The sequence below is a fragment of the Euprymna scolopes genome, chromosome 45 (genome assembly GCF_053919585.1).
Source record: "Euprymna scolopes isolate OS-2025 chromosome 45, ASM5391958v1, whole genome shotgun sequence".
Classification (NCBI taxonomy): Eukaryota; Metazoa; Mollusca; class Cephalopoda; order Sepiida; family Sepiolidae; genus Euprymna; species Euprymna scolopes.
In genome coordinates, this window is record NC_136526.1 from 66,054,637 (window position 1) to 66,078,696 (window position 24,060).

General features: G+C 30.5%; 1 long non-coding RNA gene across 2 annotated transcripts in view; it reads right to left on the reverse strand.

Annotated features, from left to right (window-relative positions):
- The window catches only part of LOC145269860 (uncharacterized), a 41,510-nt gene extending 20,141 nt beyond the window's left edge, over positions 1 to 21,369 (reverse strand). The window contains exons 1-3 of one of the 2 annotated variants that reach the window (XR_013865274.1): positions 21,292 to 21,369; positions 16,882 to 16,990; positions 2,410 to 3,499 (exon numbers count right to left, since the gene is read on the reverse strand). This is a non-coding gene — a long non-coding RNA (uncharacterized LOC145269860). Of the gene's footprint in view, positions 1 to 2,409; positions 3,500 to 16,881; positions 16,991 to 21,291 lie in introns of those variants that run through there. The other variant, XR_013865273.1, reaches the window with a different exon arrangement.
- Positions 21,370 to 24,060: the final 2,691 nt, after the last annotated feature.

Genomic DNA, 24,060 nt, shown 5'->3' on the forward strand with positions numbered 1-24,060 from the left:
ATTAATAGTTGTAAAAAAAAAAAAAAATCAGAAAATAAATTAATAGTTGTAAAAAAAAAAAAAATCAGAAAATAAATTAATAGTTGTAAAAAAAAAAAAAATCAGAAAATAAATTAATAGTTGTAAAAAAAAAACAAAAATCAGAAAATAAATTAATAGTTGTAAAAAAAAAAAAAAATCAGAAAATAAATTAATAGTTGTAAAAAAAAAAAAATCAGAAAATAAATTAATAGTTGTAAAAAAAAAAAAAAATCTGAAGCCGACGAAATTGTAATGAACACAAACAGGAGCAAATTCTCACGGCTGGATTTTTTTTTTTTTTTTTTACATAGGAGTCACCACTTGAAGGTAAGAGTTAAAGCGTGCAGAGTAGTTAATGGGAAAAAAAATCAGAAAACAAATCAATACTTGAAAAATGATCTGAGAAAATCAGAAATAAGGCCAAAAATCGAGGCCACTCGAGGATAAGGGTTACTGAATGTACAGTAGTCAATGGAATAATATCATAGTAATCATTAGAAGTGGAAATTTGGCAAATTGGATTACTTAAGGGGAGCGGTTCATCAAGAATTTGTTTATGTTGGACTTGAAGACAACCATATTGTAGTCAGATGGAAAGCAGGCTAATGGAAGAGAGTTCCAAAGGTGTGCAGTTCTAAGAAAGAGAAGCTTTGTTCATGGAATCTACGTTTTGGTTTAGGCACAGATAGAGAGTGAGGAAAATTATTGACAGTGGTTTCAGCTAGACGAGTGTTTTTTATGAAAGTTTTGCGAGGAATGACCATAAATTGGAGCTCAGACGAGCACTTGCCATGGAAATAACAATAAAGCAGAAACAGGCTCGCAACGTCTCTTCTATGGGAAAGAGGTTGTAGGGAAGAGAAAAGAGCATCCCCCACTAAGCTAGAAAATCTATTTTGAACTCTGTCAAGGCAGGATAGGCTGCTTCTAGCAGCTTATCCTTCCCAGATGTGGCAACAGTACTTCATCTTGGGGCGTACTTGGCTTTTATATAGATAGTATTTGGTGATTTTCCACGATGGGTGTAGAAGAGAAAAAAACTAATTCTGTAGAAGTTATCAACATTTTAAAGTGCTTGACAAGTATTGCTTGTTGAGGTGGAATTTGACATTACATTTTCGACAGATTTTCTTTTCATTTTAACTCAACAAATTTGACACTACTTTAGTTGATTTGAATTTTATGAAAAAATAAATACAGAATAAAATCATTTCATGAGAAAAGGCAAAATACATTTTTAAAAATAAATGCAATGTAAGTAATATATTTATCTATCTTCAATATATATAAAAGCGAAAATGTGTGTATGTATGTATGTTTGTATGTTTGTTTGTGTGTCCGCTAAAAACTTTTGACAGACACGACGAAAATTCACAAACTCGGTATCATATTGAAGCTCCATCTTTCGCTTCGAAAAATATCAAAAACTTGGCCAAAAACGTTCATTTTTTCACCCCGAAATCGACAATTTTCGACAGGGGAGGGGTCAACAAAAACGATCCTCTTGTGACGAAGACCGGTTCTACGCATGCGTCAGATGACGGCATGACCTGATTTACTTTAAATAGTTGAAGAACTGACTAAATTTCATGTACGCCATGTTAGCTCAGTTGGTTAGCACGTTGGTGCGTTATCTAAACGTTTTGGGTTCGAATTGTGGTGGGAGATGTCTTTCTTTTTTTTTTTTTCGATTTTTTAAATTTAAATATTGAACCAGTGTTATTTAAGTTATTTTTCATGCAACGTTCGTTTTTTTTGTTTATCCACCCCCGACCACACACCCCAAAACACCCAGGTACCCACCGATTTTTTAAATTTTAATATCGAAACAGGCTTATTTAAGCCATTTTTCACGTGTTTGTTTTTCTGTTTTCTTTTTTGTTTTTTCAATTTTTACATTTAACATCGTTCGTTTGCCTTACGTTAGTTTTTTTTGTGTTTTTTTCCGATGTTTTTATACCCCCCCCCCCCGCTTAAGTTTTAACGTTCGTTTTTATGTTTTCTTTTTTTACTTCGCTTATAACAAACAAACCTGGTCATTGACCTCATTTGCTGAATAGTTTCTGACTTACGTCGTCATCGTCGTAACGCTCTATGACTTCCGTGCGGGCACCTGTCAATTTGGTTCTTACTTAAATAAATTCAAACATCTTTCAGTAACTCATTCTTGCTAGCTGAACGGTTCATGTGTTTTTCACATTTTATTTTCAAACATCGCGTCAGGGCTTCGGGTTCGATCCTACCAACTTTTACCCCCACCCCCAGTTTCTTTTTTATTTAAAAGCACACACACCTCCAAGCACCCAGGCAACGCCAGGTACCCCCGCTAGTATAAAATAAAATCTTAACAGAAGTGTGTGAGTGAATATCTTGGATAAAAGTCAGAAACTACACAAGATATAATCACAAAACAATGCATGAGGTTAAAATAAAAGAAATAACAATTTTATTTCATTTTAGTAAAAAGTATAACAAACCATTTTAGTCAGAAAGATAACGAAATAGTAATTCGTTCTTATCAAAATAATAACAGGGGAGATACATGTTTTTTGGTAATAATAAAATAAAGTTTGTTTCATTTTGTTTTCGAGTTACGGTTCAGTGGTTAAGTTTGATGGACAAAGACGATATTTTGTTAGCGGTGATTTGGTGAGGGTATTCCGATAGTCACGTTTACCAGCTTATCGTCATAAGTGCTATCTATAATATAAATCTTACCTGTCTGTTTAAACGTATGTATGTATGTATGTATGTATGTCTGCCTAAAACTTTTGACAGGCGAGGGATTTTCACGAGATTGATATCATTTTGAAGCACAACCCTTCGGATGACAAATATCGAAAAATTGGTTAAAAACATAATTTCCTTCACCCTCAATTGGGCACTTTTCTACAGGAAAGGGGTCGCTTTTTTTTGCCGATATTTTCGCAAGTCATCCCCTCTTTCTTTTCGATTAACTAGTCTTAATTTTAACTTACGTCACTTCCGCTTTGGCAACGGGCGCAACAGCAAACACATCACGTTATTTTTCTTTTATACATTTTTTTTTTCTCCTTCGCGGTACAGGTTCGAACCTGCCTGCCTACTACCACTTTTTTTTTTTTTTTTTTTTGGCTCAACACACCTCCAATCACCCGGGCTAGTTCTGAATAAACACCAAATTTTTTCACCACTTTTTATTTTTGTTGCAAAATGTGACGAAGCAGAAGCAGAGGCGACTCTAAGACCGCCATACCGGTGTTAGGGGAAAACCTCTCCTTGATGTAAAAATGTTCCGCTTACCAAACCGGACTTCCTGTTTCAGTTAAAAATAAATAAGCAAATTGGTATCAAAGAAAATATGTGACATTTTTCGCACACATTTTTATTTTTAAATATATTTTACAACTGGACCTCTGCATGAAGTGGACAGGCTGACAGCCTCACAGGCTGTGAGGCTCAGCTGTGTCTGTGTCCGTAACCAACGGAATAACACAACCTATAAAAATAAGTAATAATTGATAATATTTTACATAAAATAATTAAATACTGCTGTTTTACTGCTTGTTAAAAAATAGAATACAATGCGTTTTTTTTTTTGCGGGGGGGGGCAATAAAATAATACGAAAATTTCGGAAGTTACTAATCTGAATAAGCACCTAACGATCTGCTACAGATAAGAACAAAAATCTCGAAAATCAAGGGGAGATAAGTCAGTCCAGGGTTCTCCTGTAAGAGCCGTTTCCCTGTACTTTCGCTTTTTCTCGCTTACATGCATCTATTCCGAATTCGTAGCAGCGGGCCGACATCAGTAAACATTTTTTTTTTTTTTTTTTACTGAAATCGTCATCAACAATGTTATTTTTTTATGCTTAACGTATTTCAAACGGCGCTTCTACAGAATTGAGACGAGATTTTGCAGTCGATAAATGGAGTTTTCAGATTAAAAAACAATGGTTTCAACTAATTTTTTTGTCAAGAGTAATATCCATTGAAAGCGTACGGTGGTTATATGGGAAAATAAAGCTGTGTACGCATTATAAATGTTTCCTTTCTGTGTCTTATGTTATACATTAGTACATTAGGGGTCATTTCGAGTTAAAAGTTTATTTACTGCACTCATCTGGACTAGAGAAAATCATGATTTAAATGTGTATGTCTCGTCTAAATAACTAACGATAAATATCTAATATGGCCGACAAGACGAGTGTGTGATCAAAAAGTCAGATCGAGCGTACCGCGGAAAACGAAATGAGACCAAATTGACAACTTGTGTTTTTTTTTTTTTTTTTTTTGGTTATGTTTTATTTTCTGGGTGGATATTTTTTTTGGGGGGGGAGGTTTTTTTTTTGTCAGAGATTATAGTTATAGGTAAAAGCATTAGAAACACTTCAAACATTGGGGAAGGCAGTTCAACCATAAAAAATAACGGTAACATAAATGCATAAGCACCAAACTTGTTTTTGTTTTGTTTTGTTTGTTAGTTAAATCCGGCTAAAAAAAAAAAAAACAATGATAAAAATAAAAAATAATCCGAAAACCGCAAAGTTCAAGCCAAATTGAAGTTTTTATTTGTTACGTTTGAATAAAAAATAATTATTAAAGCAAAAACAGTCGTGTTCTCGTCGAGTAAGTTTTTTTTTTTATTCAAGAAAATAAAAGGTATTCATTTTTGTTTACAAGTTCTACTAATCTGGACTTGCGCCAATTTTGTTGTTAATAATTACCTATAACTATAATCTCTGGCAAAAAAAAAGTCCCCCTCCCTAAAAAAAAACGGCAAAAAAAAAATATGTATAAATATCCACTAAGAAAATAAAACATAACCAAATAATCCGAAAAGCGCAAAGTTCAAGCAAAAAAAAAAAAAAAAAAAACACAAGTTGTCAATTTGGTCTCATTTCGTTTTCCGCGGTACGCTCGATCTGACTTTTTGATCACTCGTCTGGTCGGCCATATTAGATATTCATCGTTAGTTATTTACATGAGACATACACATTTTAATCATGATTTTCTCTAGTTCAGATGGGTGCAGTAAATAAATTTTAATTCGAAATGACCCCTAATGTACTAATATATTACATAAGACACAGAAAGGAAACATTTATAATGCGTACACAGCTTTATTTTCTCATATAACCACAAAACGCTTTCAATGGATATTACCTTGTCAAGACGGCAGACGTTGTCGAGAGTGTCCACCCCTCTTTTTTCCTATTAATATCATTGATTACGGACTTAATTTTCAGATTATAAAAAGAAAAATTGAAAAAAAAATTCATAACTTTTCACGTGGGGGTTCAGTTTTCAATTATAATGTTGTACTAAATTGAACACGAACTTTCTGACCACGATGAAAAAAAAAAGTAAAAAATTTGCAACTCTCTCTCTCTCTCTCTCTCTCTCTCTCTCTCTCTGATGGTAGGGGTTAGTATGGAGGGGTAACCCCCCCCCCCCTTCGTTCTTCCCTCCGCCCACTTTCATCTATGTATCTACCTCCTTCTCTCTCTCTCTCTCTCTCTCTCTCTCTCTCTCTCTCTCTCTCTCATCTCTGTATGTATCTATCTATTCCTCGTGGTCAGAAAGTTCGTGTTCAATTTAGTACAACCTTATAATCGAAAACTGAACCCCCTCCCCCCGTGAAAAGTTATAAAAAAATTTTTTTTCAATTTTTTTTAATATTAACAAGAAAAAAGTTTAAAAAAAAAAAAAAAATGAAAACTGGAATTTAGAGGGCGGGAGGCACTCTCAACAACGTCCGCCGTCAATTCTAATAAATTACAATGGTAGCTTCCAAATTATGCAGTTTGGAATTACATGAATATTACTGAATTATTTAAAAAAAAAAAAATGTAATCGTCTTAGCACGTGAAAAAATGCCGCCATCTTGTTTAAATCAAAACGGAAAATTACCTCCCTTTTTAACTCTCCTGTGTCTTGATTGAGATTGTCGGACTGACTTCCTCATCTTGGTTGTTATAGTCACAACGTTCCGGACGTTTTGCCCTCCGGTCTTCATCAGGTGTTTTGTATCGAACTGGGGAACCGTTTGTTAGTAATCTCGAACCCAACCCTTTATTATTATTACGGAGGTACCATGTTCGGACTCCAGCTAGGCTCTGGGACATAGTTGCTGATTCTCTGTTTTGAATGTTACTTTTCACTGCCTTCGTTCAGGATTGAACTCAGCACCTTTGGGTAACTGTAAACTTTGATACAACGTCTAGGACCAACTCGGCCATATGTCACTAGAAAGGGTTGGGTTCAAGACTCCTAACAAACGGTTCCCCAGTCCGATACAAAACACCTGATGAAGGCCGGAGGGCAAAACGGCCGAAACGTTGTGACTATAACAACCAAGATGAGGAAGTCAGTCCGACAATCTCAATCAATGAAAACACCTCATCTCAAAAATACAGACAATTACTCTCCTGTGTCTTACGGTCGTTTTCATCAAATTGTGTTTTTTATTTTCTTTAATAAAAAATTTTCTACCTTCTCGATTTTCGTAATTTTGATATAATCATCTTCAAAATACGAGGAATACGTAGATACAGTCCTGGTCAAAATCATAAGACTACTTAAGAAAGTAAGCGTTTACGCATATTATCGAATTTTTAATCAAACAAATGGTTGAAACCATTGCCGAAAGGGAAAATATGATGGAAAAAAATGAAATCTGCTTCATTCGAAACCTTAACCCTGATCTAATAATTATTTTTTTAAAAACAAACATTTTCACCTCGTCAAAATGATAAGACCACTTTAATGAAATCGGCTAGTTTTGAAAAAATGAATACGAAAAGCTTTCTATGTTACTAAAAGCAACTTGTTAGTGGATGAAAAACATCTTACTAAATTATAAATGGCAAAAGGGAAACCATTATCAGAGTTTGAGAGAGGAAGGATCTTTGAGCTTAATAGGGATGAACTCTCCCATAGATCCATTGCAAATGAAGTGAATCGTAGCAAAACGGTCATCACAAATTTTTTAAGAAATCCAGATCAATATGGGCACAAAAAGAGTCCAGGTCGACCAAAAACAATAACCCCATCACTGGATCGCCGTATCAGAAGTTTAAAAAAAACTCCAGTATGAGCTCAAGTCAATTGAAAAGCCAAACAGCAGCAGAATGGAGTCCTAAAACTATCAGAAGGCATCTGAAAATTTGCCCAAAGAGACTTTTTCAACTCGGCATAGTGGAGGAGGGTCTTTAATGATCTGGGGTGCTTTCTTGTCAGCTGGGACCCTAAAGTTGCAAGTAGTGAAAGGCCGGCAAACATCATTGAAGTACATTTCAATGCTTAAAAATTCTTTTATCAGGACTGAAGGCCACGTCTGTGTGGAAGAAATTAAGTTTTCCAGCAAGACAACGCTGCGATACACACTTCTCGACAAGCATGAGAATAGAATTGTTAGATCATCCAGCATGTTCTCCGGACCTCAATTCCATTGATGGATGGCAAAAGAAGTGTTCAAGGATGGAACCCAGTATGATTCGATAAAGGAACTTTCTGGTTCAGTTTTCAGTACATGGGATAAAATTCCTTCGCAACTGATAAAAAACTTAGTCGCAAGCATGCCGAAAAGAATTTTTGAAGTAATTCGTAATAATGGAGGCTATACTAAATACTGAGACCCTTTTTAGTAATTTATAATTGCCTTTTGTTAGATAAATTATTAGTGGTCTTATCATTTTGACCAGGCGAAAATGTTTGTTTTTTTAAAAATAATTATTAGATCAGGGTTAAGGTTTCGAATGAAGCAGATTTCATTTTTTTCCATCATATTTTCCCTTTTGGCAATGGTTTCAACCATTTGTTTGATTAAAAATTCGATAATATGCGTAAACGCTTACTTTCTTAAGTGGTCTTATGATTTGGACCAGGACTGTACCATTGGTTTCATGTGAAATTCAGTTTTACGATTTCTGAAATTTCGTCCCAATAGTGTAGAAGCGCCTTTCAAACTGATAAAAATTATTGCACAATAAAAATAATTAAAATATTTTTTTTCTTATTTCAGATTTTTTTTTTTGCTGTGCAATTGATCACTAAATTTAAAAGGCTACGTTTTTTTCCATAGTATTTTCAAGTTTAAATCAGTTTTCACTATATTTTTGTTTATTAAATTGTTAATTTGCTAGAATAACTTTCAGAAATTTAGTAATCAAGTTTTAAAAAGATATGGAATTTTTACTTGATTAAATTATTCAAAATAAAAACAAGAGAAGCATGCCCCCCCCATGAGTGCACAGTGAACAAGGTATAAAAAAAATGACTAAGTTCAGCATTTGACCCCCCCCCCCCATTTAGCCCCAAAAGTCCTCAGGGGATGTCAAATCCTAGTGAAAATGAACAAACGGTGCAGTTTTCGGCCTTAACATATGTAAAATTGAGTTCTGCATCATGCAAAACTGCTAAATAGACATACAGAGAAAATTTTAAACAAATATGGTAAAATAGTCCCAAAAATGGAGTGTTTTTATTATTAATAATCCTAGAGGTCTGGAGGCCAAGTAGTGTGGGTCTATTGCTTTTTACCATATGGAAGTTGGCGCTTGCAAATTTATCGCCATATCTGATTCTCAGGTGACATATACCCACTTGATCGATTGGGACGCCACCAAAGACGAATAGTCGCATTGGAGTGTCTTGAAGGTGTACATGCTTGAGTTGTTTGCAATATTCCCGCAGGATGAGGTTGCTTATCGCACCTGTGTCCACCTTCGCATTTATCTTTTGTTCTCTACTCTCAATTCTGCATATGACTCTTGAAATTATAATAAACAGGAATGCCTTTCGTAAAGGTCTTATCAACTTAAAAGTACACATGTTTTCGAGAAATCAATATGGCGGAATCCTTAATTCCGGCCAAGGGGAATAACTACGAACTTTTATTTCTGGAAGAGTCAAAGCAGTTTATTCTAACACCTCTCTAGCGTCTGCTGGGGTATGAGATGTTGCTATTTTGAGACCTGATATGGTATAGAAGTATGTCTCTGTTGGTGAGTGGTCGTCTTCCTCATCGCTGTGTGCATTGTTATATTGTGGACATTTCTATTTCTTGGGTTTTTTGTTGAACTTGCAGGCCTGTCTTGTTTACAAGTGGAGTCTTTCGTGTCTCTGGTGCGGCAAGCGACTGCAGATATCCTGTCCTCCAGCACTTCCCACAGGTTTTTCCTTTTGCTGGGTATTCACTTATGTAATGGCCTTTTCCCCCAAAATAACAGTTTTTATAATACTCTCTCCCAGCCTTTATTGCATCTTCTGATTTTTTCCTGGAGAATCTGTTTTGTATTGCCTCCACTTGCTTCAATGTTGCCTCTTCTGCTGTCTCTGCAATGCTGAGGTTATTTCCTTCCTTGATTAAGGATTTTTGTGTGAACTTAGATATTCAGTCAAAAAAATGAAAAGGTCAACTAGAAGGGTTTTCTCAATGGGGAAGGGGGGGATGTGTCGTACTTGCACTGTTTCCTTATTTGCCTTCAAAAATGCATGGGCTGGTTCGTCAGGTTGTTGTCGGCACTGCAGGAGTTGATATCTTGAGACGTGAAAGTTTGACCTCGGCTCTCTGTATGCGCGAAATTTTTTGATGTAGTTTTTTACCTTATGCACTTCACTTGACCCAAATTTAAATATCTTTTTTTTTTTTTACATGGTCATGGAAGCAACTCGGAGAGAAGGGTTATTGCGTGTACAGTAATCAATGAGATAGTATTGTAGTAATCATTAGTATTGGAGATTTGATAGAGTGTCTTACTTAAGCGAGTGGTTTGTCAGGAATTTGTTTATGTTGGACTTGAAGACATCCAGGTTGTAGTCAGGTGGGAAGCAGGCAAAAGGGAAGAGAGTTCCACAAGCATGCAGTTCTAAGAAAGAAGCTTTGTTCATGGAATCTACGTTTTGATTTAGGCACAGATAAAGAGTGGGGAAAATCCTCGAGCACAGCAACAGATACTTCACTTTTACTTCCCCACTTACGTCCCTGAGAGGTCTGTTAAAATGTAACATAATCTGTCGAACGAATCTGTCAAAATCTTTTGGTAAATTGGTAAATTGGTACACTGCCAATCTATAGAAGAGAGAGGTATTTGACAAGCCATTGTTGATCAAGAGAATTAGCAAACTTAAAGAAATGAAAAAAAAATTTTTTTTATTGATTCACAAAATTGACTGATTGGCATATGTTATTTGTTTGCAATGAGTAATAGTTTGTTTGCTTTTGTAAAAATAACAACGAATCATCTACCTTATGAAGTGTCTTGTATTGACTTTCTTAAACAGTGTTTCCCGCTGTTTTTTTTTATGTATTATGTTTTTTTTATGTATTATGTTTTTTTATGTATTATGTTTTTTATGTATTATGTTTTTTTAATGTATTATGTTTTTTATGCATTATGTTTTTATGCATTATGTTTTTTATGTATTATGTTTTTATGAATTATGTTTTTTATGCATTATGTTTTTTATGCATTATGTTTTTTATGTATTATGTTTTTATGTATTGTTTTTTATGAATTGTTTTTTATGAATTATGTTTTTTATGCATTATGTTTTTTATGTATTATGTTTTTTATGTATTATGTTTTTATGAATTATGTTTTTTATGCATTGTTTTTTATGTATTATATTTTTTATGTATTATGTTTTTTATGTATTATGTTTTTTTAATGTATTATGTTTTTTATGTATTATGTTTTTTATGCATTATGTTTTTTATGTATTATGTTTTTATGCATTATGTTTTTATGTATTATGTTTTTTATGTATTATGTTTTTATGAATTATGTTTTTTATGCATTATGTTTTTTATGTATTATGTTTTATGTATTGTTTTTATGAATTGTTTTTTATTAATTATGTTTTTTATGCATTATGTTTTTTATGAATTATGTTTTTTATGTATTATGTTTTTATGTATTGTTTTTTATGAATTGTTTTTTATGAATTATGTTTTTTATGCATTATGTTTTTTATGAATTATGTTTTTTATGTATTATGTTTTTATGTATTGTTTTTTATGAATTGTTTTTTATGAATTATGTTTTTTATGCATTATGTTTTTTATGAATTATGTTTTTTATGTATTATGTTTTTATGTATTATGTTTTTATGTATTATGTTTTTTATGTATTATGTTTTTATGTATTATGTTTTTATGTATTATGTTTTTATGTATTATGTTTTTATGTATTATATTTTTTATGTATTATGTTTTTATGAATTATGTTTTTTATGTATTATGTTTTTATGAATTATGTTTTTTATGTATTATGTTTTTTATGTATTATGTTTTTTATGTATTATGTTTTTTATGTATTATGTTTTTATGTATTATGTTTTTATGTATTATGTTTTTATGTATTATATTTTTTATGTATTATGTTTTTATGAATTATGTTTTTTATGTATTATGTTTTTATGAATTATGTTTTTTATGTATTATGTTTTTATGAATTATGTTTTTTATGTATTATGTTTTTTATGTATTATGTTTTTATGTATTATGTTTTTATGTATTATGTTTTTTATGTATTATGTTTTTTATGTATTATGTTTTTATGTATTATGTTTTTATGTATTATGTTTTTATGTATTATATTTTTTATGTATTATGTTTTTATGTATTATATTTTTTATGTATTATGTATTTATGAATTATGTTTTTTATGTATTATGTTTTTTATGTATTATGTTTTTTATGTATTATGTTTTTATGTATTATGTTTTTTATGTATTATGTTTTTATGTATTATGTTTTTTATGTATTATGTTTTTTATGTATTATGTTTTTATGTATTATGTTTTTTATGTATTATGTTTTTATGTATTATATTTTTTATGTATTATGTTTTTATGAATTATGTTTTTTATGTATTATGTTTTTATGTATTATGTTTTTTATGTATTATGTTTTTATGTATTATGTTTTTATGTATTATGTTTTTTATGTATTATGTTTTTTATGTATTATGTTTTTTATGCATTATGTTTTTATGCATTATGTTTTTATGAATTATATTTTTTATGTATTATGTTTTTATGTATTATGTTTTTATGTATTATGTTTTTTATGCATTATGTTTTTATGTATTATGTTTTTATGAATTATGTTTTTTATGTATTATGTTTTTATGAATTATGTTTTTTATGTATTATGTTTTTTATGTATTATGTTTTTATGTATTATGTTTTTATGTATTATGTTTTTTATGTATTATGTTTTTATGTATTATGTTTTTTATGTATTATGTTTTTATGTATTATGTTTTTTATGTATTATGTTTTTTATGTATTATGTTTTTATGTATTATGTTTTTTATGCATTATGTTTTTTATGTATTATGTTTTTATGTATTATGTTTTTATGTATTATGTTTTTTATGTATTATGTTTTTATGAATTATGTTTTTTATGTATTATGTTTTTTATGTATTATGTTTTTATGTATTATGTTTTTATGTATTATGTTTTTTATGTATTATGTTTTTATGTATTATGTTTTTTATGTATTATGTTTTTATGTATTATGTTTTTTATGTATTATGTTTTTTATGTATTATGTTTTTTATGTATTATGTTTTTATGTATTATGTTTTTTATGCATTATGTTTTTTATGTATTATGTTTTTTATGTATTATGTTTTTATGTATTATGTTTTTTATGCATTATGTTTTTTATGTATTATGTTTTTATGTATTATGTTTTTATGTATTATGTTTTTATGTATTATGTTTTTATGTATTATGTTTTTTATGTATTATGTTTTTATGTATTATGTTTTTATGTATTATGTTTTTTATGTATTATGTTTTTTATGTATTATGTTTTTTATGCATTATGTTTTTATGTATTATGTTTTTATGTATTATGTTTTTATGTATTATGTTTTTATGTATTATGTTTTTTATGTATTATGTTTTTATGTATTATGTTTTTATGAATTATGTTTTTTATGTATTATGTTTTTATGAATTATGTTTTTTATGTATTATGTTTTTATGAATTATGTTTTTTATGTATTATGTTTTTTATGTATTATGTTTTTATGTATTATGTTTTTTATGTATTATGTTTTTATGTATTTTGTTTTTATGTATTATATTTTTTATGTATTATGTTTTTATGTATTATATTTTTTATGTATTATGTTTTTATGAATTATGTTTTTTATGTATTATGTTTTTTATGTATTATGTTTTTTATGTATTATGTTTTTTATGTATTATGTTTTTATGTATTATGTTTTTTATGTATTATGTTTTTTATGTATTATGTTTTTTATGTATTATGTTTTTTATGTATTATGTTTTTATGTATTATGTTTTTTATGTATTATGTTTTTTATGTATTATGTTTTTATGTATTATATTTTTTATGTATTATGTTTTTATGAATTATGTTTTTTATGTATTATGTTTTTATGTATTATGTTTTTTATGTATTATGTTTTTATGTATTATGTTTTTATGTATTATGTTTTTTATGTATTATGTTTTTTATGTATTATGTTTTTTATGCATTATGTTTTTATGTATTATGTTTTTATGAATTATATTTTTTATGTATTATGTTTTTATGTATTATGTTTTTATGTATTATGTTTTTTATGCATTATGTTTTTATGTATTATGTTTTTATGAATTATGTTTTTTATGTATTATGTTTTTATGAATTATGTTTTTTATGTATTATGTTTTTATGTATTATGTTTTTATGTATTATGTTTTTATGTATTATGTTTTTTATGTATTATGTTTTTATGTATTATGTTTTTTATGTATTATGTTTTTTATGAATTATGTTTTTTATGTATTATGTTTTTTATGTATTATGTTTTTATGTATTATGTTTTTTATGTATTATGTTTTTTATGTATTATGTTTTTTATGTATTATGTTTTTATGTATTATGTTTTTTATGCATTATGTTTTTTATGCATTATGTTTTTATGTATTATGTTTTTATGAATTATGTTTTTTATGTATTATGTTTTTATGAATTATGTTTTTTATGTATTATGTTTTTTATGTATTATGTTTTTATGTATTATGTTTTTTATGTATTATGTTTTTTATGCATTATGTTTTTATGTATTATGTTTTTATGTATTATGTTTTTATGTATTATGTTTTTTATGTATTATGTTTTTATGTATTATGTTTTTATGTATTATGTTTTTATGTATTATGTTTTTATGTATTATGTTTTTATGCATTATGTTTTTTATGTATTATGTTTTTATGTATTATGTTTTTATGTATTATGTTTTTTATGTATTATGTTTTTATGAATTATGTTTTTTATGTATTATGTTTTTATGTATTATGTTTTTATGTATTATGTTTTTTATGTATTATGTTTTTATGTATTATGTTTTTTATGTATTATGTTTTTATGTATTATGTTTTTTATGTATTATGTTTTTTATGTATTATGTTTTTATGTATTATGTTTTTTATGCATTATGTTTTTTATGTATTATGTTTTTATGTATTATGTTTTTATGTATTATGTTTTTTATGTATTATGTTTTTATGTATTATGTTTTTTATGTATTATGTTTTTTATGTATTATGTTTTTTATGCATTATGTTTTTATGTATTATGTTTTTATGTATTATGTTTTTATGTATTATGTTTTTATGTATTATGTTTTTTATGTATTATGTTTTTATGTATTATGTTTTTATGTATTATGTTTTTATGTATTATGTTTTTATGTATTATGTTTTTATGTATTATGTTTTTATGTATTATGTTTTTATGCATTATGTTTTTTATGTATTATGTTTTTATGTATTATGTTTTTATGCATTATGTTTTGTATGTATTATGTTTTTATGTATTATGTTTTTTATGTATTATGTTTTTATGAATTATGTTTTTTATGTATTATGTTTTTATGTATTATGTTTTTATGTATTATGTTTTTATGTATTATGTTTTTATGTATTATGTTTTTATGTATTATGTTTTTATGTATTATGTTTTTATGTATTATGTTTTTTATGTATTATGTTTTTATGCATTATGTTTTTTTATGTATTATGTTTTTATGTATTATGTTTTTATGTATTATGTTTTTATGTATTATGTTTTTATGTATTATGTTTTTTATGTATTATGTTTTTATGCATTATGTTTTTTTATGTATTATGTTTTTATGTATTATGTTTTTATGTATTATGTTTTTATGTATTATGTTTTTATGTATTATGTTTTTTATGTATTATGTTTTTATGCATTATGTTTTTTTATGTATTATGTTTTATTTATTATGTTCCTCAGGCTCTGACTTTTTTGCTATTGGAGTTCCTTGTTTGATGTTTGTATTTCGTAAGTTCACTTTACACCGTGATCTGTAGAGTCGAATGCAATAATCAAAGAAGAAAGCGCTCGCATCTGTGTATATTGTGCAGTTATACAACTTACCTTCGGATGGGATCTGAGAGAGAGAGAGAAATTAAAGATGGCAGCCATGGATTTATAAGGTGTAGTCTCGTGGAATCTTACGATATCTCATTTTCCACTGCACACATATGCAAATGGAATGGGGTCAGTTTTCTAATAAAATGCCTGTTGGCAGAGGCAGGGGGAGAACACGTGCTGGAAGTTGAGAGAAAAAGTTGACAGTGACGAATTATAGCTGAACTTTTGCCTTTTTGTATTTATTTCGTTTTGCTGTTTACCAGTCCATTTAACTGCTTTCTGAGTTCCTGTGTAGCGCCCCCACATGTATAGACTGATGACTCGATTGTTTTCGTTTCCTTCTTTTCTGTTCAGTTTGTTTTGAATTTCTACTATAACTGTGACGTAAATTATCTTGAAACCACTTCTAACACCATGTTGTGATATTAATTCGTGCAGATGGTTAGGGATTAGATGAGGATGCGAGGAGACTGAAATGAAACAGGTTTTTTTCACTGAGTCTACAAACCAGAATTGCTTCACGGTGAGCCTGAAAGAAGGGATATGGGAGAGGAGTGGGAGGAGGACTGGATGGGGCTGTTACTACTGATATTCAACAATATGTTGCATCTCTGTGGCTTTTTTACAAATATTTTACTTGAATCTACTCTGATGGACTCATTGTACTTGTGCCTCCTTCACATACATATCCCCGACAAACTTGCAAACCTACTTAACACTAAAGTTTCACCCCCTCATCATTAAGGTTTCCTAAATGCCAGAAAGCTTTCTACTCTCATATTTTCTTTCCTCAAGCAGCTAAACTTTGGAATTCCCTTCCTGCTACCTGCTTCCCTGACTGTACATGCAGAAGTTTAAATGTAACATAAACCAACATCTTGTTCAGCTTTCTTAATCATAATCCCAAATAGTAACGCCTTACGTCCAAGTGACGATATGCCTTGTTAGGGGTGAACGTGAGTAAAAAAAACAAAAAAAAAAAAGACACAGTAAACTACTTGAAAGTGAAATATATGTTTGTTCTATTCGTGAACCTTTTTGGGTAGATACATATGTCAAAACTCGGGAATTTTTGCAGTACTGAAATTCTTTGAATACTTATTCTGCACAATCCTATATTTTTAAGATCAAAGTTAAGTACACAGCAACTTGTGCAGCAAGCTTCAGTGGCGGAGGCGATTAGCCGGAGTAAGTGATGGTTTTAGCTTGGAAGCGAAGATCAAAAGGTTCTCCATCAAAAGCTGTCAGCATCTTGCACAAGATGAGACCAACATGATCATTGTTAACTGGAAAGCACACCATCAGAACAGAGTTCCACAGGTGGGCAGTCCTAGGCAATACAATTTTTGAAGATAAAAATGATTAAAAAAAGCCACATTTATGAAATTTAGCTTTAAAGGAGTCAATCTGGTAATACCCTGGACAAGAATATGAAAATAGCTTACCTTTGATGCAGCCTTGCTTTCGAATATCATAATAATAATAATATATGATTGTTGTTATAATGGTGTGAGGAACGAATTCGTAGTAATTTCTATGTGCAGCAGTTCTTCACTAAAGAAAGAAGTCAGTGAAACATTACATAAATAAAGGGTACATTTAAAAAAACAAAAAATAAATAAAAATTGTCTGCCAAGAAGTGCTGAAATGAAGAAGTAAATTAAAGATTGTCTCTTAGAATGTGATTTTATTATTTGTATTGAACTATGTAGCACAATATTACTTTCTGAGTATTTAGTAGTACTTATTAATTTTAGCTCATTTGGGTCAGTTCTATATTTAATGTCCTGGATATGACCTTAAAATATATCCGATGGTGAGGCCCCAGCTTGCGGGCTTTGGGGAGTGTGGAGCCACCCCTTAATTGCCCTTGTTCCCTGGTCGACTCTGACCTGGAGTGGTAGTACCTGTTAGGGTTCCAACTATAGGTTAAATAGAAACCGACTTGAAAAAAAACATATATTCTATTAAAAAAATTTTCTTCAAAATCACTGGATTCAGCATTAAATAACCTGAAAAGTGTTGATATGCCATAAAACAAAACAACCAACCAACCAACCAATCTATATTTAAAATATAATGGACACTATTACCTCCCTTGCCAAACTTTCACAAAAGCACTCGTCTAGCTACAACCACTATCATCAATTTCCTCCACTTTCTATCTGGGCTTAAATCTAAATGTAAATTCCATGAACATAGCTCCTTTCCTTGAACTGCCCTCCTGTGGAACTCTGTTCTGCTGGCCTACTTTCCAGCTGACTATAATATGGTTGTCTTCAAGTCTAATGTAAACAAGTTCTTGTTGAGCCACACCCGAAATAATCCATTTCAACCCCATTTCCACCACTAACTACGAATACGCTATTATCTCAGTGACTACCATGCGCTTATTAACTCTTATCCTTGAGTGGCTTCCGAGCCTTGATAAGTGATGATTGCCATGTAAAAAAAAGAAAGCACTATTTTCATGGAAATGTTAATAAATTCATATTTGCTGTGTGTTAGTGGCTTTTCTATTTAAAAAATTTATTTTTTGCACTATCCAGAAAAATATCAGTTTTATCAAATCATATTTATGTTAGATATTGGCAAGCAAACCTGAGAAAAAAAATGAATGTGAAGAATTCAAAACTTTCCATCATTGTCTATTGGGATGCATAATTTGGCCCAGAAATATGCGAGAAGATATCGGTCAAAAGGTTGAAATAATAGACAAAGGAAAGGTTCAACGCTGATACAGTCCTGTTTACATCTTAATTATCAATCTTGCCATTGCTGGGTGCCATCCCGTCTGTTGACCATTTCTCTCAATCACCTGTTACAGACTCTACTAACTTTCTAAGGCGTCTCTAAACTCGATACGTTATGTATCTATGTAATCAAAGATCCTAAACTGATCTTTTGTCACGTATCTTTGCTTATTAAAACCAAATATGCCAATCCTATATTATTAAACATCCTTCTTTTATTGTTTTACATATTTCTGGCTTAATTATTTCTACATTAAATTCGAAACATTCTTCCACTATCAAAACACTTTGTTATTTCCATAACATTGTCACCAGGTCAAATGTCAGGTACTCATCTCTTTATGAGGGATATCCAACGTTGCCTGGTCATCTATAAATATAAAAGCGAAAATGTATGTATGTATGTATGTATGTATGTATGTATGTTCACTTTTTGTGTATGTCTGTAAAAGGCTTTTTTCCGAGAAGCGGTCGGTCGACTCACAACGTAAAACTTTTTATATCACATATAAATCATAATATCTCTGAGTTAACAATGGAGGTCGCCTTTCTATTTAATTTGCTTGACTTTGAAAAGATAAATATTCAACATTTTTTGCTCGCCGCATGTGGATTAGGCTTTTTCATATAATAAAAGCGACACTAATTTTGGCGGTATTTTTCCGGTCGCGATCGCCAGAAATGTCCGAAAACAATCAGATCTGATCAATGTGGAAATATTTTCCTTATATCAGACAATTGCTATTCAATGTGGACAATCCCCTTGTTATGGGGAGCTTGTCCCCCCCCCAATATCTCGAGAAAATTAAAATAAAAAAAGCGTCCCCACAGTAAATGAAATGCTACCCCACAGTCAAAGTTGACCTCATTAAGTCATTAAAACATGCACCTGCCAATTCTAAGTAATTAAATAAATTCAAACGTGTTTCCATTAATATGTCGTGGTGGCCCAATGGTTAACGTTGCATGTTTTTTTTTCACACTTTAATTTCCAACTTTGCCTCAAGGGTTCAGGTTCGATCCTCATACTTACCTACCAAAACTTTTTTTTATTTTAACCCCCCCCCCCCCCGAGTTTTGATTTACCCAAAACCACACACACTTCCAAACATCCGGGCAACGCCGGGTACCTCCCACTAGTCTATATATATAAAAGCGAAAATGTGTGTGTGTGTGTTAGTGTGTGCACTTTTTGTGTATGTCCGCCAAAGGCTTGGGGGGGGGGCTTGGCATGCTCGCTCACTCACTCTTAAAACTTTTTATATACTGTCTATATCATAATATATACAAGTTACGAACGGAGGTCACGTCTATCTTTAATTTGCCTGACTTTTACTTTCGCTATTTTCGAGATTTTTTTCAATCACTATATCTTTCATTGATTGACTTTTCAGTATAAAAAGCGAAACTACTCTTATGAGCCTATTGGAGAGAAATGATTTAATGATCGAGAAAACATTTTCGAGTTATACCGTAGCTGGAAATCTTGTGAAGTAGTCCCTTATGCTATACCTTAGCGAAGGTCTTTGATATGTCAAGAGCAATTGCCCTAGAGAGGAAGCCTTTGTTAAGAGATTTGCTAATCCTATGAGATATAACAGTTAGCAAATCTGCGGTAGATCTGGCAGAACGGAAACAATATTGCATGTCACTAAGAAGGTTATTTCTGCTGAGGTGGTTGACTACTTCTCTATTTAATATGGATTCCAGCAGCTTACTCATGACACACAGGAGACTTATTGGCTGTACTGAGAGGGAGATGACTTATCACCTGAATTCTTAAATACAGGGCATACTGATGAGGTTTTCCAGGGTGTTGGAAAGCACTTCTCTTTAAGGCAATGCTTAAACAGTTTTGTAAGTATGGGGGCAAGTTCTGGTTGAAGCTTTTTTCAGCACAATGATTGCAAAGCTGTCAGGGCCAGTTGCTTTCCCTTATTGTCTGGTTAGGGTTAGATGGAATCGTTTAAATTTTCCAATTAAAATCTTAAAATGAATAAAAACTAATTTGGTTATCTTTAAGTTTAACAGTAACAATCTTGTCGGCTGGATAAAAAAAAGGCCTTTATTTGAACTTTATGCATGCGCTTGTGTGTACAAAATGACCACCAGTGATAACATAAGAAATCACATGGCTTAATATCTGGAAAACTACTTGTTTTCATCAAATCTAAATGCGATATTCGTTTTCAGCATACCCGGAACCTTACGAATGTTGTAATTTTAAAGGTGATTGTTAAGGTGAAAAGAATGCAAAAATTTACCAAATTATAAATTTATGAAACGAACTGTAACATTTAAAAAAAAAATCAATCATGATTTTTAAAAATCAATCATGATTTTAAAAAATGCACAAAAAAAAAAAAAAAAAATTTTAGTTTTTTTTTTTTTTTTTTCATTCCGTCGACAAGACCACAGAAAACCGTTTGGGCGCTCCTACACTATCAGAACGAAATTTCGGGCATCGTAAAACTGAATTTCACATGAAAACAATTGTATCTTTGTATTCCTCATATTTTTAAGATGATTATATGCAAAAATTACGAAAATCGATAAGGTAGAAAATTATTTATTAAAGAAAATAGAAAATAGAATTTGAAGAAAACGATCGTATTTGCTTATATAAGACACAGGAGAGTTCAAAAAGGAGGTAATTTTCCATTTCAATTTAAACAAGACGGCCGTAATTTTTCACTGGCTAACACGATTAAACTTGTTTGTTTGTTTGTTTTTATTTATTTATTTTAATAATTCAGTAATAGGCAGGTAATTTCGACTGCATAATTTGGAAGCTATTATAATTTATTAGAACTGACAGAAAAAAAAAAACAACTAATGTCAACTCTTGCACGAGCACAAGGTAAAATGGTGGCAATGTATTTGTTTAGCGGCCTTTTTTTGTGTGGTTGCGTAACGCCTGATATTAACTTTCTCCAAGCTAAATAAACATGTTACATTGAATAAAAACACTAAAAACTTATCCGACTAGGTAAAAGAGTAACTTATCTTGCCTTTGGTAACATTTATTTGTTATGTATTTGATTTTTTGACTACTTTTTCGAACCTATGTGGATTCTAAAACAACCCCGAAATAATTTTTACCTGAAATTATTAAAGAGATCTTAAACTTTCTTCACCCCGTGTTGGCAAAGACTTTATATACGAAACTGTCAACCGAATTAACCGAGTTTCTTTTTTTCTTTTTCTTTTTTTTGTCAAATTGTATTTTGAAATAAGAGAACGAACAAAAAAAAAAAAAAATTGGTTATCATTTTTTTTTTTTTCTTATTTCCTAAAATACGACGTGAAGAAAGTTAAAGAAAACCGGAAACGTTATGAAATTAGTTTTTGTTGCGGTTTTTATTTAAAATAAATAAATAAATAAATAAAATAAAATAAATTTTCTGCGAACCTGCTTTTCCGGTCGCCATCTTGAATTTATCATTTGAGATGTTCAGCAAAGTGAACAGTAACTAGATTCCCCTGTCTTCAAAATCGATAAACTGTTTAGATTAACAAGTAAAAAAGTAAGTATTGATTGTATTTCTTTCTTTTACGGTTTTTGTTAAACGTGTTTTATGAACTTAGAAATATGGTGGACATTGGTTCCGTTAAAAGAGCTGGCTCATTGGAAATTAACATTAAAAAACAAAATAAACTAAGAATTAAAAAAGGTACTTGATTAAAAAAAATTTTGGGGTTGTATTACTGTACACATAGATTCGAAAAAGTTGTCAAAAAAACAAATATATAACAAATAAATCTTATCAAAGGCAAGATAAGTTACTTTTCTACCTAACTGGATATATTTTCCGTGTTTTTATTCAATGTAACATATTTATTCAGCTTGAAAAACATACAGTGTTTACCGATGTATTCGAATATTCAAGATGGCGTCTGATTCTCTCTTTAACACCGTAAGTGTGGGAGAAGATGCTATAAATAAAAAACCATACAAAATACTATTAAAAAACCGCCGAATATATGTCAACCCATGTCACGGTAACATATATTGAGCGAGTTTTTAACAGTATTTTATCCGGTTTTTTATTTATAACATCTTTTCCCACACTTATTTGTTTATGGCGCGCGCACACGCGTAAAAAAGATGGCCGCCAAAAAATACAATGCATAATACAACTTTTTATATCTCGATAACTACTTATTTCTGCTAAATTGCATTGTGATTTTCGCATTCAGCAAAGTCGAAAATCTTTAAAAGTTGTCATTTAAAAGAAAATTGTGGACGTGGACCTAATCTAAAAAAAAAATACAAAAGAAAACAGATAAATCTGGTAGAAGAGAAGCCAACAAACGAAATAAAAAAAGGATTAACAATTTAAATATATAACATGTTACCAAATGCAAGATAAGTTACTCTGAATAAGTTTTGTGTTTCTAACGTATTTTAAAGCTTTTATTCGGTTAAAAAAGAAGGTACTTTTGAATTTATGAACCCGTGATTTCCGCAAAGTTACTCGGGTGTTCCATGAAGTTACTCGGTTGTGACATGACAGGAAGAACTGAAAACGGTCGACAAGTAGTTCTCTGGATATTAAAACATTTTTTTTTTCAATGTATTTATGAATTCCAGTGGTCGTCACCATTCTTAACATGGGAAGGGGGTGTAACAATTTGTGTGTTTGGGGACAAATATCGTTTTACACAAAAGTATTGGTAAGCGTCACTTACTGGCATCCTCTGGAAAAGCAGGAGCAAAGAAGAAATATTTGTGAGAGTGCAGACTCTTTTTATGTTGATAACTGTTACGTTTGTTTCATTTGATTTGCTGAGCTGATTATAAAAGTCACCTGATCGTGCTGAATGGCACTGTTTTTTTGAATCAGTCCAGCATTGTAGCACAGGAAGACTTACGTCTTTATTAACTTTACCCGACTGAAGAGATATTATTTTTTTTTTATTTTTTTTTTTTTTTTACAACCATTGTTGCAAACTTTTGTTAAAATACTTTTCTGTGGAAATTCCCCACAGTAATAAGGCTCACTCACCCGTTTCAAGTTATTGCCATCTGTGAGAATTTTGAATTGTTTGACTTACCGAGCGTAGGTCGGTAGGGAAGAAAGGAATGCTGGTAGCTGTGACCAACACGGCCGGTGGTCCGTTAAGCAAAGAAACTGGGTGCCTATTCCTTACAAGTTAAATAGACGTTCCAGTCACACGTGAATCTCATTGAAGAGAGTTTGGGTATACAAAAGGAGTACCCGCTCTATGGTTGTTGTTGTCTTTCAGATACACTACACTTCGATCATTGTTACTCATCTGTTACTTTTACAAGGAAAAACTGCTTGTAAGCAACATCAACATTTTTGTTGCAAGACTTCAACGTCTTTTCTTCCCCCCCCCCTCCCTACTCGTCGGTAAGCTAATTCCAACACATCATCTGCTGGGCACACCCGAGTAACTCTGTAGAAATCACGGGTCGATAAATGCAGAAGTATAAGAAAACGTAGTGCCAAACTGTTATGTTAAACGGACAACAGCATAATGTACCACGGACATGCCGTCTTCAGAGAGTCAATAATATCTCAAAATTCCGAAAACACGTACAGATGTATATTGGAAAGCTGAAATGCAAACTGTCCATTTCAACTTACCAATATATTTTTACTTCTTTCTGTGCATGACTAAATTTGATTAATTTCTTCAAGTCGTTTAATTTGAAATCTTTCTTACCTATCTCTTGATAGCTACATCAGTAGGAGACACAGCTGAAGTGATAAATGTTTGGTTTTAATTGTAACAAAACCCAAAAAGGTGAAAAAAAAATAAATGGTACCAAAGGCAAGATAAGTTACTCTTCTATGGTAAATATTTACTTTCTTTCCACCTCAACACTCACTTTTAAAATGA